At 37.0% G+C, this 16480-nt stretch overlaps 1 protein-coding gene and 1 pseudogene across 6 annotated transcripts in view; one reads left to right on the top strand and one right to left on the bottom strand.

The window, feature by feature from the left end:
* Window positions 1-11471, top strand: part of LOC119523260 — a 28829-nt pseudogene extending 17358 nt beyond the window's left edge.
* Window positions 1-16480, bottom strand: part of COL4A5 (collagen type IV alpha 5 chain) — a 414777-nt gene that overhangs the window by 356808 nt on the left and 41489 nt on the right. The gene's annotated exons all lie outside the window — the stretch shown is intronic.

Raw genomic sequence — 16480 nt, 5'->3', positions numbered from 1 at the left:
GATTCATGCAGTTATAATTACCTATGTTTTCAGATGCAGAAACTGAGGTTTTGAGAGTTTAAATGACTTTCTCCAGGACCACATAGTAAGCTAAGACTTGAATCCAAGTTTTGTCTTTTACCACTGAATGTTTTATTCCTTCCAATACCAACTCATCTCTCTAAAAGAAAGGGTCTAAGACTTCCAACTGAAAGTTAGCGGTCCAGAAGGGTGGGGGGGCATAGACATGAGTAATTCAATAAAGCCATCAGATTTTAACTTATCATTTATTTCTGGATATAATGAAAACCTCCAACACCATATAGTATGATTTACTTTCTGATAAATGAGTTAATCACATCTGTGGCTACATAGACAAAAGAAAATTGAGAAGTAAGATAAACCTTGGTTTTATTATAAGATCATTTGGACTGACTTTTGACAACACTGCAGTTTTTCATACTACCAGGCCTGTAGAGACATATCCTGAGTTCCAACATTTTTCTCAGGATTGCAGAAAAGCAGTTCCAGAAATTTAAAGAGATTAGCACCAGTAGAACATATCTGTAGTTATTTGTTTTAACATGGCCTTGGAAAAGTACTAACATCACAGATAAAAGAAGCAAACAAAAAGACCGTGGTACCACGATAATAAGAATAGAATCTTCAGAATTGTGCTGAGCATAAATATGTCTGGAATGTCTCATATGAAGCAGTCAAAACCTGCATTCTAAGTGCATTTAAGACTCAGCAAGTCCAACTCCAGGGCTCTGTGCCAGTATAAAAATGCACTAACATGCCCTAGGTCTCCCTGTTGCCTGCTGGAAGGAAGGTAAGAAGGAGAAGAAATTGGTTCTTGCTTTATACTGAGTGAACCAAAATTTCCTATGTATTTCTAAAAGAATTATTGGCTGATCATGTCAACAGCTGGTATTCATGGTAGGAGGAGCTAATATGATCTTTATTTCACAGACAGCAAAGCAGGAAGCTCTGCTACCACTTCCACCAAGGCAAGCGTTCTGCATGAACACTCCCATGGTATTTTCCAACATAGGCAGAAATCAGGAAAACCCTAGTATAGTACAATCACAAAATGCAAGAATGCATCAGTTCTGGCTGTTTTACTTTTAACCAATAGGAAAAAATAATGCATTCTTAATAATGTTCTTGATTATGGCCCATTGATTACATAAAATCACATATCAAGGGCGGGAAATAATGCACTAGAGCTACCACCATCCCTCCAAGATCACAAAAGCACCAGCTCTAAGCACTAGGCTTGTAATTGTTGAGTCAATATTGAGAAAACTTACAACTTGCTCTAATATAAAGCTGGCAGTGCTCTTTTAATACTTGTCACTCAAATTACTTTTAATGCAGCTTCAATTTATACACTACTTAAAATCTATTATCACCTTATGCTCTTGTCATGACAAAAATCTGTCCTTTATTTAGCCCCAACTTAAATAGTAGAAGAATAGGTGAGAAAGAGATGATATGAGAAACAGGTCTGAGAGATGGAAGTGGAGAATTCTGTACAGACAGAAAGAGTCCAGGATATGCCTTATATACACACAATCATTCAAGGAGCTTTTATTTTAATAAAAATAGCAAAAAAAATGACAATTTGCTCTTTAATCAAGCTTGTTAACGTGACACTGTACCTGATTTCTTGCCCAATGCCCATTTCTAGTGAATGCTAGGGTGAAAAGCTTTAAGAACCATAAACTAGCAAAACAATTTTAGAAATCAAAGTCTACCTGGCTAGTCATATACAAATATAATTCAAGGCAACACTGAGTTTGAAACAAAAAAATGAAAAAACACTGCATACTGCAAAATCATAAAAGGGAACTGAAATGGTGCATCTAACTGAACAAGAGCTATACATACATGAGTAGACAAATTCTGAACAGAACGTACGCTATCTTGACTCGTGACTGGAATTTTGAAAATGGAATGTCTCCACCCTTGATGGAGGTCACATTCCTAGTTACTAACCCTCTGCAATATGTAGGCACATCAAGAGATGGACTGTATAGAATTCAATTCCATAAACATTTATTGTATGCTTTACTATCTCAAAAAACAATGAGATCTTCTAGGGATGGGGGAAGATAGCACAATAATGAAAATCATACACAAAACTTGCCTTCAGACACACCTTGTAATTTAGTTGAAGACATACACATGCAAATCAATTATTGTACTATAATAAAAGCAATAGGATATAAAATGCAATGATGGACAGAATTACAAATAAAGTGCCATGAGAAAAAAGAGAAAGGATTAATTTTAATTAGGAAGGAACTGTGACACAAGAACAGTCAGCAGGTATTTTGGATAGCAGATCTTAAGGGAAATAATAAGGAAAATAATTCATCTGGGCCTGCTTTAACCAATAAGGTAGCCACTAGTCTCATGTTCCTACTGAACACTTAAAATGCCGTTATCCAGGTTGCTGCAAAGGAGAGGCTAGGCCTCCCTGTATTTGTGCCTAAGAGTCTCCTCCTGAATGCCTCTTTGTTGCTCAGATGTGGCCCTCTCTCTCTGGCTAAGCCAACTTGAAAGGTGAAATCACTGCCCTCCCCCCTACGTGGGATCAGACACCCAGGGAAGTGAATCTCCCTGGCAACGTGGAATATGACTCCCGGGGAGGAATGTAGACCCGGCATCGTGGGATGGAGAACATCTTCTTGACCAAAAGGGGGATGTGAAAGGAAATGAAATAAGCTTCAGTGGCAGAGAGATTCCAAAACGAGCCGAGAGATCACTCTGGTGGGCACTCTTACGCACACTTTAGACAACCTTTTTTAGGTTCTAAAGAATTGGGGTAGCTGGTGGTGGATACCTGAAACTATTAAACTACAACCCAGAACCCATGAATCTCGAAGACAGTTGTATAAAAATGTAGCTTATGAGGGGTGACAGTGGGATTGGGAATGCCATAAGGACCAAACTCCACTTTGTCTAGTTTATGGATGGATGTGTAGAAAAGTAGGGGAAGCAAACAAACAGACAAAGGTACCCAGTGTTCTTTTTTACTTCAATTGCTCTTTTTCACTCTAATTATTATTCTTGTTATTTTTGTGTGTGTGCTAATGAAGGTGTCAGGGATTGATTTAGGTGATGAATGTACAACTATGTAATGGTACTGTAAACAATCGAAAGTACAATTTGTTTTGTATGACTGCGTGGTATGTGAATATATCTCAATAAAATGATGATAAAAAAAAAAAAAAAAATGCCGTTATCCAAACAGAGAGCTTCTATAAATATAAATTATACACCAGGTTTCACAGACTTAGTACAAAAAAGAGTGTAAAATATTCCATATCCCTTTAATAATATAATATTGAAATAAAATTGAAATATAATATTGAAATACTGAAATGATAATGTTTTAGATATATTAGTTTAAATAATACACATTGCTGTAGTTCATTTCACCCTTTTATGCTTTCAAAAATGTCACTACTAGAAAATTTTAAATTATATATATGTGATGTGTATTATATTTCTATATAACAGAGCTGATCCAGGATACAAAAGATAATGATAGTTGTACTGGTTAATTCCAAGATATATTTGGGCTTAAAGTACAAAACGAGTTATTCTTCTAGAGAATAAAGTGCTCTTAGCATAGAGAACCAAGAGGGAAAAAAGACAGAATGATTCAGAATGGGTGAAGAAAAAACTATCTTACAATAAGAGCAAATAATAAGAACATGATACAGAATAAACAAGCAAGAAAAAAGCTCTTCTTATCACTTAAGAAAAAGAAAAAAGTTTTCTACAGTTTCCCTTTCCACTAAAATAATAGTCCTCAATCTGACTCGCTAGGCCCTACCTGAGACCAGTCAAATCTAATGTGCACCCAGGGTTGAGAACCACCATTTCAGAAGAATTAGGAAGACTCATAGTCTTGAGAAGGTGATTAAGATCAGATTATTTCCAACAAAAGCATTCCAAACTTTAAGCCTCATGAAAAAAAGTTGAACTAGTTGACTTCTGGCAGTAACAAACTTAAAGATGAAATTGTAATGTCAGATTGGGATTGTTAGTACCAAAGGAAAATAAAGCTGAGCACAATCAACTGTATCGGTACTGTTGTACCAAACACCAACATGATGCTGTCATCTGCAGTGCTGTCACTAAAGATAACATTTGCAGTACCTCCATGTGAACAGTTGCCCTGCCAAAACATCTATGAATAGAAAAGTGTTTAAAATGAGTAACAACAGTAATTAAATCAGTAAATTCCATCATCATCTCTAACTTACATAATAAGAAGACGTGACAGTTTTGGATTTCTAACCTGTTAGGGGAAAGTCATACCTTCTGATTGAGGTAATCATACTGATATCAACATTTGAATATTTTTCAGTTATCAAAAATAGGAAGACAAAAACTTGAATCCACCAGAGTGTTCCTATGCAAGTCAAGTCCTAAAACCCAGAGGGAACAGTCTCTTTAAGAACATCAACCTGATGCAGCCCCCTTCCCCATAATATCGACACTCCTTTCCAATATGAACAAGTTAGGGTAGTCACTGCCTAGACACCCCTGAAGATTGAGAAAGTGATTAAATGAGAGGAAGGGATAGCAACAGACAAGATAGGCTTCAACAAAGGATTATGAATACTGAATCTTTATATAAATATATTGCTCCGGTTTGCTAATGCTGCCATTATGCAAAATACCAGAAATGGATTGGTTTTTTTAAAGGGGTTTTATTTGGCTACAAATTTACAGCTCTAAGGCCATAAAAGTGTCCAAACTAAGGCATCAACAAGAGGATACCTTCACTGACGAATGGCCAATGGCGTTTGGAACACCTCTGTCAGCTGGGAAGGCACGACGTGGCTGGCATCTGCTGGTCCTTTGCTCCTGGTTTGCATTTCAAAATGGCGTTTTCCAAAATGTCTCTGGATTTGTCGCTCTTAGCTTCTTCAGCTCCTCTGCATCTAAGCATCAGGAGTCCTCACTTAGCTTCTCTGGAGCAAACTCTGCGCTAGCAACTCTTAGCTAAGCATCTCCAAACATCCTTCTGTCTACATCTCTAAGCATGTCAAAACATCAGCAAGTGTCTGGGCCTGTGTGGCTCTTTTTAAAGGACTCCAGCAAACTAATCAAGACCTACCCTGAATGGGCGGGTCAAATCTCCATGGAAACATTCAATCAAGAGGTCACACCCTAATCAAAAAGATTACTCAACCTGCCCCCATAAGATTGCATTAAAGAATATGGCTTTTTCCAGGGACATAATATATACAAACTGGCACACACACACACACATATGTGAATATAAATATATATATATATTTATAGATGCTAGGGTATTAGAATAGCTAGAAGGAAATAACTGAAATGGTGGCTACTCATTAAATTGTACTCTAAAAGTTATCACCTTTCTGTATATATCGTATATTTCACAATAAGGAAATAACCGAAACTGTGGAAATGTAAACCATAACATTCTTTGAAATTTGCTAACTACTTGTTAACTTGTACTTCAAAAGTTATCACTGTTCTGTATATATGCTAAATTTCACAATAAAAAATGTATAAAAATAGAGGGAAATTGGAAGAAATGGAGAAATAAAGAAAATATCTGTAAGTATATGTGCAAATGCTACTTTATTCATTACAGTGTTTAACCAGATGTATGTTGGCAACTTCAATGTATATAATGTTCTTCAATAAATCCTTCCTATAAACAGGATTTTCAATGGCTAAAATTATTTGGAGATGCAAATAACCATAAGACAATTGCTTCTGTGGTAAAAAGATCAAAGAATTGTAAACATACAGTTTGAATTTTGTCACGTGGCACAATACTTTTTTTACCACCATAACTTCTAAATGTCCAAACCACAGAATGCAACATAATAGTCTAATATGCTGGATTTCCGCTTTAAATACTGTGGGTTGAGCTCTGGGGGTCTTATTACATACAACCGTTAACTAGAGAAGTTCTACTCTTACCTGCTTTACTTTTTTGATACATTTAAAATAAATATTTGAAAATGACTCTCCTAGCCTACTAAAGGTTATATATTAGCACATATACACATATACTTGCTCTATATCTACTCATTAAATTGTACTTTGAAAGTTATCACCTTTCTGTATATATCTTATAGTTCACAATAAGGAAATAACTGAAAATGCCAAATGTGAACCATAATATTCTTTGAAATTTGCTCTCTAATTACTTATTAAATCATACTTCAAAAGTTATCACTGTTCTGTAAATACGCTATGTGATGACCTATCGTTTTACAACACATATATTTCTGTTATCTTTTTCCTCCTCTTTCCTCTCTGTTCTCCTAATCTCTTTCTTGCTTTTACTTACTTTTCTACTAGTTACGCCAGTGTGAAGGGTGCCCCCTGGAGTTGTGCAGTATAAAATTAATGTTGTAGCCCTGGATGTCTGAGTCCTACTAAGAATTTCAGGAAAGGTTACCAAGTGCTAGGTTCAAACATCCCTAAGGACTATGCCCACAATTATATATACAGTTAAAGCAATTTCTGTAGTAAATACTAATGACATTCTAAAAATTATAATGGTTTCATATAACTAAGTTTAAAATACTCCTAGTGAATTAATATTATTCATATTGGGAAGATGAAAGCACTTAGAATAATTTGGTTAAAATCTTTCTTTTCCATATTAGATCTTCTGCTTTAATCGGGGGTGGGGGGGTGGACACAAACTTGACTTCAAGACTTACTATAAAGGCAGAATAGTTAAGATAGTGTGGGTGGTGTTATCAAAAGGATCAGCAACTAGAAACAGAATAGAGATCCCATATTTGATTTCAATGATGGTACCAAGGCATTCTTATAGGGAAAAGCTACTCAAAAAAATGGTGCTGGAATAACTGGGTATCTGCATGGAAAAAAAACGAGCCTCAAACAACCTGTCGAACAAAGGAATGTTCTCATTCATACTCCAACGTGGATAAACCTTGAAGACATCAGAGTGAAACAAGTCAGACATGAAGGGAAAGATATTGCATGATTCCACTTATATGAAATAATTACAATATACCATTTCTTAGAGACAGAAAGAGTCAGGTTACCAGGTACGGGGGAGAGGGCAATTGGAAAATTAATGCATAGTGAGTGCAGGGTCTCTGTTTGTGGTGGGAAAGTTCTGGTAATGGATAGTGGTGAGAGTAGCACAATATTATGAATGTGATTAGTCCCACTGAATGATATGCTTGGGAATAACTGAAATGGGAAATCTTATGTTGCATATATGTTTCTCCAATTGAAAAAAAGAGAGACTGAAAACACAATGACAATTAAATGCAATTCATGATGCTGGATGGGATCTAATAATAGAGAAGAAAATGCCCAAAAGGACAATACTGGGACAAATTGGGGGGGGGGGGGATGGAATAAAAACTGTAAGCTCTATGTCAGTGTTAACTTTCTTGAAATTGCTAAGTGTAATTAAGGTGGTTATAAAACTGAATATCCCTGTTCTTAGAAAATATACATGGAAGTATTAAATGGTAAAGGAGCAGGGTTTATGTAACCTACTCTCAAATGTTTAATAGGTATATATATATTGTCAGATAGAAGAGATAGAAGATAGATATAGCTAGACAGGCAGATAGACAGTCAGATAGTTCTCTGTATATATTTTGTATTATTATTGCAACTGTCATGTAAGTTTGAAATTTTTTGAAAATAAAAATTTTTAAAAATACCAACAACCCAATGGAAAAATAAGCAAAAGATTTGAATATACTTCACAAAAGAAGATATATGAATGGCCAATAAGCCCATCATTAGTGATCAACATCATTAGTGAACATCATTAGTCATCAGGGAAATACAAATTAAAAGCACACAGAAGACAGTCTGGCAGTTCTTCAGAAAGTTAAGTATAGAATTACCACATGACCCAGCAACCCCACTGCTAGGTATATACCCAAAAGTACTGAAAGCAAGGATTCAAATACATATTTGCATACCAATATTCAGAGGCACTATTCACAATGGCCAAAAGACCATGCAACCCAAGTGTCCATCAACAGAATGGGCAACAGACATACACGATGGAACATTATTCAGCCATAAAAAGGAATGAAGTCCTGATATACATGACAACATGGATGAACCTTGAAGAAATCATGTTGAATGGAATAAGATAGACAAAAAAGGACAACTATTATATGATGTAATTGATATGACATAATTAGAATAAGCAAATTCATAGAGTCAGAAACTAGAATACAGGTTATTATGGGCCAGAGTGGGGGTAGGGTATGGGGAGTTAATCCTTTAATTGTGCAGTTTCTATTTGAATGACATTAAAGTTTTGGTAATGGACGGTGGTGAAGGCGGCACAACATTGTGAACATAATTACAAGCACTGAATTACATATTTGAATGTGGGTTTTAAAGGGGAAATTGTAGGTTGTATATATGCTACTAGAATAAAAATTTTTAAAAAAACCATAGGACTGTACAACACAAACAGTGAACCCAAATGTAAGCCATGGACTATATTAATAATACAATTATAATAATGTTCTCTGTATTTTATGCATGATTTTTCTGTAATCCTACAAGTTCTCTGTAATAGTTAGGGTTCTCCAGGGAAACAGAATCAACAAGAGATATCTATAAATATAAGATTTCATAAAAGTGTCTCATGCAACTGTGGGTATGCACGAGTCCAAATTCCGTAGGGCAGGCAACAAACTGGCAATTCCAATGAACGTGTTTGATGAACTCCTCAGACAACAAACTGGCAACTTTGATGAACTCCTCAGGAAAGCTTCACTGGTTAGCCAAAGAAGAAGTGAAGGTCCTCTATCTGTCTTGCTTAAAAATCTTCAACTGACTGAATTAAATCCAGCTGATTGCATCCTCTCATTGTGGAAGACATGCCCTTCATTGACATCATCAGCCACAGCTGCAGTCAATAGACTGATGATTTAATAAACCAGCCTTCTGGTTTATTAACCAGCCATAAATGTCCTTGCAGTAACAGGCCAATGCTTGCTTGACCAGACACCTGGGTACCATCATCTGGCCAAGTTGACACATGAACCTAACCATCACATTCTCTACCAATAAAAGTATATTAAGGTAACACTACGTACCCAAAAAAATGGTTAAAGTTAAAACAAAACAAAAAACTGACAACTTCAAATATTGCAGAGGTTGTTGGAGCAACTGAACTCTATACGTAGTTGATGGGAATGTTCAATGGTACACAACCATTTTGGAAAAACTAAGTGAGTTGCTTATGAAACTAAGCATACAACTACCCTGTGACCCAACAGGTCCACTTCTAGGTATTTATCCAAGACAGATGAAAATATAGGTTCACAGAAAGACTTGTAAAAATGTTCAAAGCAGCTTTATTCATAATATTCAGAAACTGTAAAGCGCTAAGTTGTGTATCATTGTGATAATGGATAAATAATCTTTAGTATATTCCTACAAAGGTATTCTACTCTGCAATTACAGGAATGCAACAACATGGATTAATCTCAGAAATGACAAATAAGGAAACACGAAAAACCCAACAAAACTTAGGTAGAAACAAAGAAGACAGATGGAAGGCTTTCCATACATTTTCAAACTACCAAATCCCCAAATTACCAAAAACAATTAGTTATGTAATGCCCCTCTAAATGCAGTATATGTAACTGAAAGGTCATTTACTCAACTATGTTATGGCTAAACATAATTTTCTCATACTACATGTAACACTTCCATAAAAATCACTAGCAAATAGCTTTCTGATTAGCACCATATCCTCCAACCCCACCCTCAAATACTATTTATAACTTCATTACACTTAGAACAAGAGGAAATAAATCACAAAGAGAAATACATGTTGTATATTCACTTGCCAAGACTCACTCGCAAACTAAGTGACTTGTCCCGTACTGCTCTCTAGCAAAAAGGTGCTATTATTATTCAATTTTGCACCTCAGCAAAACAGCAAACAGCTACAGTATTGGACAAGGAATGATAAAGTAAAACAATTTTGGAAGAAGTGATATCCGATTCCAAATGAAAGAAATGATCTACATGTGTTTCAGGAGGGTGATGGGTAGAAAAGGAGAATTATTGATTAGGATACTGGGCACACATCATCTTTGTAACATAAAAGCTAAACATTAGTATTTCTCAAACTTTCATAGGCTATATGAGTCAGCTAGGAAGCTTGTTAAAAATGCTGAGCCCAGGTTCCAACCCTCAGTAATTCCTTAGGTCTGGAGTGGGGCTCAGGAATCTATATTTTATTTAACAAGCATCCCAAGTGACACTATTGATGGTTGTCTTCTGAACATGCATTGAGAAATATTAAGAGAGAAATAGGGCCAATAAGAAAATCTTACTCCTCTCCTTCATTCCTTATTAATCTTCTTATTCTCATTATTTGTTCCTAACTTATTTAATCCTAGACAGACGTACCTGAAATTATTCAAATTTGGTGATTAAGAAAACTTCTTTACCCTATGTCCAATACCCTTCTGGATTCTTAGTTGTTTTACCTCCAGTCTCTCTCTCCAGCTCTCAACATCCTGTCATTCTTCCTCAGCCCTCTGTTCTCATTGTTCCTGCTATACTCATATCTCACTGCTTGATATGAACAGTGCAAGTAACCTTATAATGATTAAATGTGCCTTTCTATCAACAATTTTATTTGTTTTATTTGATCTAATACTAACACTAGATTTCTGCCTAAATAAATGCACCTAAAAAGCCCTCTTTGATTTTGTTCTCTCAACGTTTCTTCTAAAACTTATGAGCTGTCACATATCTGTATACAAGACCAAACAAGAAATTAAAGATTTTAGGCAAAACCACTAAGCTGTCACCCATTTAATAATTCTACAGGCACGTGATGAAATATCCATGCATTTTTTCAGTATTTCTTAAGACTGAGCAATAGAGACAATTTTTTTAATTGTCCTGAAAATTTGGAGCAATGAAGATGGATCATATATTCTTCAATTTTTACTTCATCCTATCATGGGCTACATTAACCAGGTTCTGCTGGGTGAAAAAAAATTATTCTCACCTCCCTTTTTTTTGTTTTGAACAACTCTCAAAATTAAAGCCAAGGTTCGAGTTCCGGTCCAGAGCGCGCTGAAAAGAGTGCGTCGGAAAGCGGAGCGCGGCCTGTGTTCTCCAGCCCCTCCGGGCCCTCGGACCCCTCCGGCCCCGGGCCAGCGGGTGAGCTGGGGGCCCGGGGGCGCCCTGTGGTCTCTGCCTGCGGAGACTCAGAGTCTTCACCGCGACTGTCCACCGTCTTGGTCCAGGCCCTGGGGCAGCGGCAGGACCCGGTCCTCCCTTCCCCCCATGATGTCTTGACGGCGGCGGCGGCGGCCTCTCCGAGCCTGGACCCCGCCGGCCGCCGGGTTTCCCTGCCCAGACCTGCCCGGCGGCGGGCGTGGCAGGGAGAGGAAAATGGCGGCTTCCCGAATGCCGCGGAGGGCCGTTAGGGGACTCGAGCGCCCAGAAGGCGGGTTGTGTAGACTCAGGTTCGGTCCTCTCTTCGGCTTGGGCCACGGAGCCTCACAGATCCGGGACCTGGGGTGACCACCCCATTCCAATTGGACGAGATGCCACCTCGTCCCAACAACGACGGACAAAGGCCTTAACGGGCCTGGAAGGTGAGCGGAACCCGGGACGACGACGGGTGGAACGGTTAGCGGGCCTTAGGGCGGTTAGTCTTCGTTCTGCCAGACCTTGCTTGACATTGAAAGAGAGAAATGGTAGACTAACCTGCGACATTTGTCCAATAAGAAGTGCCCACCACCTTTTGGGAAGATTTACTGGCCGTTTATAGAAGAAGGCCTGTGTATATAATATGAAAAAGCTGCTCTCAAATTTCCCCCCAACCTTTTTAAAGAAAACTTGTGCCACATCTAGGCTTACTAGATGTAAAGAGGTTGCCGATGTATGATAAAGTAGAGGTAGAAAATCACATGTCTTGTATTGTCCATTTGTTAGGGGAAAAAAAAAAAATCTTAGGAATGTCTTCTGGAATTGACTTTGAAATGGAATTTAGACTGCCTCTGGAAGCGACAGCGGGAGACACAACCACGCTTTCTGTGGGTTGGAGGCCAAGAAGCAGAAGGCTAAGAAGAGGAAGAGAAGGTTGTATGCCAGACTGGTCATATTTAGAAGATATTTTCATATTATAACCATTATTTTGTGTGTGCAATTTATTCTTCACTACTGTATATATAATTGGCAATGCTAAGTACTTTTTGAAATATCTCCTCTTCCTATATGTTCTGAAGTGCCTGACATATGGTAAAAGTAGAGGTAGTAGAACACATTTTGTAGTTATTTTTTTGTTAAAATTCATATGAAATAGTACAGAGTTTTTTGGAATGGCCAAACCACCTCTCTAAATAGTACACATTTTGTACACTGGTTTGGGGTAGGAGAGAGAAGGAAGTGCAAAGGGCTCTATGCCAATATGTTTATAATGAGACAAGATTAACCATTGTCCCTATGTTTGTGCATTTGGTTTTACTTTGCTATGTATATAGTGTATATAATGGACGCACATGTCCTAATTTGCATCTAGTCTTCTAGATGTTAAGAGGTTGCCAGTGTATGACAAAAACATAGTAAACTAATACATCTTGTACATTTTGTGTTAAAATTCCTAAGAAAGATTGTCTTCTGAAATTTTGAGCAGTATAGCCCCCAGGGTTGGTGGAGGAAGGATAAAAGGGAAGGGTTCTAGAGTAGAATGTGCATATTTAGAAGACACTTTCTGATTAACTGTTGTTAGATGTGTGCAGTTTATTCAAGACTGTTCTGTATATAGTGGATGAACTAAGTCATTATTTGAAACATCTAGTCTGTCTAGATGTTTAGAAGTGCCCAATGTATGTTAAAAGTAGTAGTAGTAAAATATTACTTTGTAAATACTGTTTTGCTCAAATTCATAGGAAATAGTGTCTTTTGGAAAATGGGATTGTTAAACCATCTCTCAGCAGCATACAACTGTCTATATACTCGTTCAGTGGTTTGGAGGAGGTGGGATGGAAGCAATAGCAAAATGTAATTTGTTAGTGTGTTCAGACAAAACTTTTTCTGTATGTCCTGTGCATTTCATTTGGCTGTGTATATAATGGACAAATGAGTCCTAATTTTGCAGCATCTAGTCTGTAGACGTTAAAGAGGTTGCCAGTAGTTATTAAAATTAGTATGTTTTGTATACTTTATGTTGAAATTTATTGGAAAGCTTGTCTTCTGTAAATGACTTTTGGGTATGAATTTGTTCAACCACCTCAAACCATTACACTTGCCTGTACTTGTCTACTGAACTGGTGGTGGAGAAAAGGAAGTCAGGAGGGTATGGTTTGAGGACAAGATGGTCACATTTAGGCGACACCTCAGATTATAACCATTGTTATGTGTGTACGGTTTTATTGAACAATACTATATCTGCAGTGAACAAGTAAATTTTTATTTGAAATAGCTAGTCTTTTTAAATGTTTAGAAGTACTTGATGTGTTTAAAAACAGAGGTAGTAGGATAGCACTGTAAATAGCTCTTAAAAATTGATGAGAAATACTGTCTTTGGGAATGGAATTGTTAAACCACCTCTGAACATTGTACTTGTTCATTGGTTTGAGTGAGATGGGAGGGAAGAAATTGAAAAAGGTGTTTTGCTAGTGTGTACTAGAACATTTCTTATCATCCATTGCCATGTATGTTATGTGTATTCATTTAACTTTGCTGTACTGTATATATTGTGTATATACTGGACAAATGAGTCCTAATTTTATAATATCTAGTCTCTAGATATTAAAGAGGTTGCCAATGTATGACAAAAGTAGAGTTAGTAAACTAATACATTTTGTACACTTTGTGTTAAAATTCCTAGAAAGGCTGTCTTCTGAAAATGACTTTTGGAAACGAAATTAGAAAACCCCATCTAAGTGACACATGTGCTTGTAGCTCATCCACTGGGTTTGCGGTGGAGAAAAGGAATCAGGAGAAATGACGGGCTCTAGCCCCAAAATATTTCTATTTAGAAGACACTTTCAGATTTAACAATTGTTACGTGTGTGTAGTTTATTGAACACTACTGTGTATATAGTGGATAAATTTAAGTCCGTATTTGAAACATCTAGTCTTTCTAGATGTTTAGAAGTGCACAAAGTATGTTAAAAGTAGAGGTAGTAAAATAACACATTTTGTAGATATTGTTTTGTTAAAAGTCATATGAAATATTTTTTGGAGATGGAATGATCAAACCACCTTCAGAGCAGTACATATTCTGTTTGTGCTGTTTCAGGGAGGAGGGAGAAGGAAGTGCCAAGGGCTCTTTGCCAGTAAGTCTGTAGTTGGGCAAGATAAACCATTATCCTATATATTCTGTGTATTTTGTTTTACTTCACTGTATATATAGTGTATATAGTGGACAAACGAGTACTCATTTTTTATCTAGTCTTTCTAGACCAGTGTATGACAGTAGAGTTAGTAAACTAACACATTTTGTACATTTTGTGTTAAAATTTATAGGGAAGACTTGTTTTGAAAATGACAGAATTTTACTTGTGAAAGCAAAATCATTTAAAAAAAATGAAAAAACAAAAACCCTCTAAGCATTGCACATGCAACCACTGGGTTGATAGAGATGAGAACAGGAAGGATTCTAGGCCAGAGTATTCCTATTTAGAAGACATTTTCAGATTATATCCTTTTTTACATGTGTATGGTTTATTCAAAGCTACTGTGTGTATCGTGGACAAGTTTAAGTCCTTATTTGAAACATCTAGTTTTTCTAGATGCTTACAAGGATACAATATATGTTAAAAGTACAGAGTGTAAAATAACATTTTAAATATTTTTTCTGTTAATACAGAAGAATGGCTGTATTTGGGGAATGGCACTGTTGAACTGGGTATCTTGGAGCAGTGTGCTGAGGGGGTGGGGGTGGGGTAGGGAACGAAGTGCAGAGGCAATACGCCAATGCTAAATGTATATGAGAAGGGGATATAGGGGAGTAATATGGGATTCTTGGTAGTGGTGTTATTTGCTGTCCTTAGTAGTATATTGTATTGTATGACATGTTATTTTTCTTTTTATCATTTTTTCTTATTGCTAAAAAAAAAAACAAAAAACAAAAAAAACAATTTTTCTTGTAGTAATAAGTATGTTCAAATGCTGATTGTGGTGATAAGTGTACAACTTTATGATGATACCATGAACAACTGATTGTACACTGTGGATAAATGTATGGTATGTGAATATAACTCTATAAAATTGTAGGAAAATATATATATAGGAGTAAAAGTGTTGGAGAAAACATGGTGAGAGGGATGATGCCTCACCAATATGGACTAACTACAATGTGTAAACTCAGAATTGAATCTTAGAACATAGCCTAACGTGGACACAATAATTGTAATAGTCCCTAGATTGTAAGCTCTTACAGCAGTTAACTCTATCCCTGAAGTGTAAGGCCTATCTCTAAACTTTGAGATGCTGATCCCCTAGCATATGTTGTCACAAACATTGGGACTGGCGGTTTGATGTGCTGAGCCCTCGAGCATGGGACTTGCCCTTATGAAGCTCATTACCACAAAGGAGAGTCTAAACTTGTATGTAATGGTGCCTAAGAGTCTCCCCCTGAGTACCTCTTTGTTGCTCAGATGTGGCCTTCTCTCTCTCTAACTGAGCCATCTCGACAGGTGAACTCGCTGCCCTCCCGCCTACGTGGGATCCGACTCCCAGGGTTGTAAATCTCCCTGGCAACGCAGAGTATGACTCCCGGGGATGAATGTGGACCCGGACTGAGAGTATCTTCTTGACCAAAAGCGGGATGCAAAATGAGACGAAATAGTTTCAGTGGCTGAGAGATTTGAAATGGAGTCGAGAGGTCACTCTGGTGGACATTCTTATGCATTATATAGATAACACCTCTTAGGCTTTAATGTATCGGAATAGCTAGAAGTAAATACCTGAAACTACCAAACTCCAACCCAGCAGTCTGGACTCCTGAAGACAATTATATAATAATGTAGATTACACGGGGTGACAGTGTGATTGTGAAGACCTTGTGGATCACACCCCCTTTATCTAGTGTATGGATGAGTGGAGGAATGGGGATAAAAACTAAAGGACAAATGGGGTGGGATGGGGGGATGATTTGGGTGTTTTTTTTCACTTTTATTTTTTATTCTTGTTCTGGTTCTTTCTGATGTAAGGAAAATGTTCAGAGACAGATTGTGGTGATGAACACATAACTATGTTATCATACTGTGGACAGTGGATTATATATCATGGATGATTGTATGGTGTGTGAATGTATTTCAATAAAACTGAATTTAATAAAAAAAAAAAAAAATGTAGCTTATGAGGGGTGACAATGGGATTGGGAAAGCCATAAGGACCACACTCCAGTTTGTCTAGTTTATGGATGGATGAGTAGAAAAATAGGGGAAGGAAACAAACAAACAGAGAAAGGTACCCAGTGTTC

This window comes from Choloepus didactylus, chromosome X (assembly GCF_015220235.1).
Source record: "Choloepus didactylus isolate mChoDid1 chromosome X, mChoDid1.pri, whole genome shotgun sequence".
In the NCBI taxonomy this organism is placed as follows: Eukaryota; Metazoa; Chordata; class Mammalia; order Pilosa; family Megalonychidae; genus Choloepus; species Choloepus didactylus.
The sequence above is the reverse complement of the archived record's forward strand: the minus strand, read 5'-3'. Positions and strand labels throughout refer to the sequence as shown.